The following is a 5033-nucleotide window of genomic DNA, read 5'->3' on the forward strand; positions in this document are numbered from 1 at the left end:
ATTTATTTGAGTTTAGCAAAAATATGAATCCAAAATTATTCTTATAGATTTTAAGAAATGTTCGTATGAATGAGCTTGGGAAAGTGAGAAAAATAATTTAGTACATAAAAAAATGGTTTTAATTCTAGCTTTACAGTGTTTGAGTTCTTGTACAACATGTCAAATGACTTCAATTTAAGCTATATTGTTTCACAGATTCACATGGCCCAACTCATTGGAATAAACTAAAGTACCGTTACAACGCCTTAATCAAACAACACCAAAAATCATGCATAAAATATTAAGCATTTCAGTGGTTATTAAGCTTTTTTGCTAGACCGGCCTTGTTATCTTTCGCCCCTAGTTCTAGTACCCTTTTTCCACCCCTGCTTCTCAGTTCTTACAAAATCATGCATTATTTGACTAATTTAGTTCATTCATTTAAAATTTAGGTGTTAATCTAGATATGACATCATATAACATCCTTCTAAAATCATGTTGCCTTGTTGCCAGAGTGTATTTGGCCAAAGAAATTTACAACGAGGTAGAGTGCATGCAATCAACAGAGTCGTTGAAGTTGGATGATGTCTGTTAGGCGTGTCAAACCCAACAAATAAAGGGGTATGATATACTCCAAAAGAACACTACAATATTGCACTAAAAGGTAGTACAAGGCAAGTAGGGTCGATCCACACAGACACGGGACAATCAGTCTATACCTCTATACGCAAGGTATTTTGGTCACTAACCGTAAATAGGGGGGTTTTGAAGGCAATGATTAGAACAACTAATTAAAGACAAAAGTAATTGACTAAATAAATGGATTAAATTCAGAAATTGTAAAGACTCCAACTCTATGTATGACAACTTGGCAATGTGATTCCAAAATGGCATGACACTCGCTCAATTCTATCTAAGTTGGTACTTGAAAGCGTTAACAAGCTCTAACACTTCCCATTCACCACATTAATTAACCAAAACAAGATTTTTGATTAACCCTAACCTTACTAACCTAATCTAAACAAGCTCTTAGAATTAGATTAAAAGATTGCATTAAGCTTTATGTGAATGTTCCCAACAACACCCAATACTCCTCACAAGCTCGGGAGTGTAAAAGTGTGTGAAAAGATTTACACTAAATTCATTCAATGGAAATCAATTTAATGCTTGTTACTTAGTCCAATTCACAAAACAATTACGGATTTTGCAAAATGAATAACTTGAATGACCTAAACCTAATTCAAATGGCCAATAAGAATCACAATTAGAATCAAACATTCGATTGAAGCAAAATCAATTTCACTAGATAGAAATTAAAAGCAAACATCAAGTCATATGATTGAAGTCACAACCAAGAAGTCAAAACATGAAGTTGGAGAAACTAGGGTTCTAGCCACACATGGCTAGAACAAAATCACAAGTTGTAAAGATGGAAATGATGTGCAATTACAACTTACAAATAAGAGAAATAATGTTTCCAAATGCTAAACGACCACATCCTTGCGAAAACCTTCGAAAATCCCTCACCAATAGTGCTCTGATAAGTTGTGTCTATGTAAAAATGACCCAATTCCCGTGATATTAAAAAATAGGAAAAACTGTCAAAAGTTGGTTTTTGGGTCGAACACGGCCCGTGTCAAAATAGAACAAATCAACACGGGTCGTGTTGAGTGGGAAATGGCAAGCAATCCTTGACTTTTCATTCCAAAGTACAATGCTCATTTGGGTAAACACGTCCCGTGTCAAAATAGAACAAACTGACACGGGTCGTGCTCAGTGTAGTCAACAGCCCCTTTTTCTGGTCAACACGGCCCGTGCTCCTTTTGCAGTGTACCCATCTGACTCCAATTCCAAACTTCATTTTTTCAACTTTTCCGCTCTTCGCCCGATCATCCCGAAATCTTCACCAATGCTTCCCGACACCTCCCAAAGCGCGTCCCAACTTCCAGTTTACCTGAAAAAGACATGAAAGTGTGCAAATAAGGTTGTTCTAGAGACTAACATGAATATGATGAAATGAAAGAAAAAAGAAGAACAATTATGCTAAATAGATGCATAAAAAGGGACTAAAAGGTGTGCAAAAAGGTGCACAAATTGCACCTAACAAATCTCCCCAAGCTTAGACCTTTCTTGTCCTTAAGAAAGAACAAGAACTGGACAAACCGGACAATTTCTAGATGGCAAAAAGAAACATAGAACAAATGGGGCAGAAAGATCCTAAAAGCTAAGAATGAATGCATGCAATGAGAACCATGAAAAAAAAGAAACATATGTACAAAAGATACTTAAGGAACAAAATGAACCAAAGAAAAATTTAAGAACACAAGTAATCTTTTTATTTATTTTTATAAATATGAACATATAAGATCAGACTTTACATCAATGGGGCTCCAATCATTAATACCTAGGCGACCATCCTGCTACCTTCCACATATCACAGACTCCCAAAGTGAGGAAGACCAAGAAACGGTGTAATCCAATAATCCAACCATAGTTTTATTTAAACTTCATACCTTAATTAGCTTTTGCGAGCGAAAATAACACAATTCGGGATCTCATGTCCTTGATACTAGATGGTCAAGAATCAGAATCGATGCATCCTTAAGAACCCGTCACGGCGAATCAGCTTTCGCTGAAATAGTGAGCCCACCCGAAGGGGCCCAGCTCCTATGCTTTCATTTTTTCGAGAGCTACAAGTATCATATCACACAGTTCTTCATTTGCCAGATTTGACTTTGAGATCGCTTTTGATTTTGATTGAACTTGGATTTGTATCTTCGTTTTGAGCTTGAGTTCTTCAATAAACTTTTGAATTTCTGAAAATTTCTTCGTTTAAGTACTTGAAATTCTGATTTGGGTACTGAATATGACAGTTGTACCCATTCTTCTTTCTTGATTGTGTGGATCTGATACTTAAGCTCTCTGTTGCCGCGAGGGCAATGTGGGTCAACAAATAGGTCCGTGTTCTGTGGGTTCAGAGTTGTCGATAAGGATTCTTTTTAAACATTCAGAAGCAAATCATCCTAAAGCTGTTATTACCGCCCACAAAAACGTTTCAGTATGCCATTTTTTTATTATCTAAGGCGAGGGACTCAAATTACGGTGTTTGGGTCCCCTAGTTATGACAGTTGATTCTACACTTCCGGTAACTATCCAGTTGCTTTGTGTATTTTGTTTTTCATTTGATTTCTCACTTTCCCACTTCATGGAGCTATCATATGTAAAGAGTGTCATCATCTCGTATAATTTTTTTTTTAAATAATAGGATCCAAAAACTTTAAAACTAGAGCAAAGAGGAAAAATATTTTTGGGTTTTATATTTTAAAATGCAGGGTGCAAAAGAAAATATTTTTTTTTTGTTAAAGCAAGAATGAAATTCATGAATGAACATGAATGAAATTCATGAATGAACATGAATGAACCTAGTGTACAACTCTACCACTCCCCAAGCATAAAGATAAGCATCGTCCCCGATGCTCGGAGAGGGCGGAACAACCTATTGTAGATGAGGAGGATAATAGCTGGAATTTCGGGTCCAAGCCCAAAAGTCCTCCTCATGCTTGCGCTGACGCTCTTGATCCCGCGCGTATTGAGTGGTGAAGGAGGAAAAACTTTGGGTTAGGTTCGCGATATCTTGATTGTAAGTGTCGAGGCGGGTATGGATCGATTGAAATTGATCCATATATTGCTGGTGATATGATGGGTGCCAAGCATGATGGGATGAGTTGGCTCCACCCTCATCAGCCTCGTCACTTTCTTCACCTTCCTCGCCTTCCTCACCGGAGGAGGATACAGGGAAAAGATAAGGCGTGATTTGCCAGTCGGTGAAGTTGGTAGGCCGCCTGAGGACAAAGATGTTCTGATTTTCGGGGGTGATGAGGAGCCTTGAGTCGTGGTTTTGGCCAACGGTCCAATTGTGGTTCCCGTCCTCCATCCGAAACATCCTCATGCTCTCGAGTATTACCGGGCAGAGGTTGGTGAATTCTGGGATATGAGGCCCAGATTGGAGCACTTTTAGAAAACAAACTGACAATACCGCCACAATAGATTTTTCCGGACCGTGATGTGCTGAGGCGGGTGAGCTTGTTGCAAAGGAATGAGCCATAGTGAGGAACGAGGTTATCATCCGGGTGGCCCATATCATAGAGTATTTTGAGCTCGAGAGCGCTAATGGTGCTTCTTTCTTCTCTAGGGACGACAAGCGAAGCAATAATCCTATGAGCCACTTTCATTACAAGGTGGATGAGAGATGAGGCTTTAGCAGAACTTGAGATATATGAATGTTGACGCGTAAGGTCAGTCCACCACGTAAGATCACTATATCCTGGGAGTGGGTCATTGGGGCCAAAGGTGTTTTCTGTGGGGGCCCCAACTATGGCATTGATTTGGTCTATGGACATGACATGATCGTGGTTCATAAGCCTGAAATATAGGACACTGTGGTCCAAATAGAGTGAAGACAAGAACTCGATTGTTGGTACTTTATAACTGAGCTCGTGGACCTGCAACAACCCTTGCCATCCAATGTTCCGGAACAAGGTGTGGACTTGATTATAGATGTGCAACTCACGGAGAGATGACACATGCATAAATTTCTGAATGGTATGAGTGCGCTGGAGAAAGGCCTCAAGTTTAGCAACTTGAATTGGGCCGGAACAAACCACACCACCATGTGCCGGATTGGGTGGAGGTGATGGGGACCTACGATGACAGGCCGGCGACTTAGTGTGCCTAGGTCATTTAGAATTCTCGCCTTCCATATGCAAAATTTTTGGGGCAAAAAGTCAATCGGTCAACGGGTCAAAAATTCAACTGTTTGCGGGTCCAGTCAACTCGAGTTTGGCCATCAAAAATTCATGGGAAACTCAGTTTTGAATGATTTCCAAGTGATTGTCAAGTCCTAAATGACCACAAATACATGCAATTTGACCTTAAGAACACAAAATCCACAAGTGAAGAATTGGAAAGATTGTACCAAATCGTTAGTGGATATGCGTTGTTGTTGGTGACAAATTGATCTTCAACCTCCCCAAGCTTGCCTACATAAAGATTTA

Source organism: Lactuca virosa, chromosome 6 (assembly GCF_052849685.1).
Source record: "Lactuca virosa cultivar CGN04683 chromosome 6, Lactuca_virosa_CGN04683_v6, whole genome shotgun sequence".
NCBI classification, from domain to species: domain Eukaryota; kingdom Viridiplantae; phylum Streptophyta; class Magnoliopsida; order Asterales; family Asteraceae; genus Lactuca; species Lactuca virosa.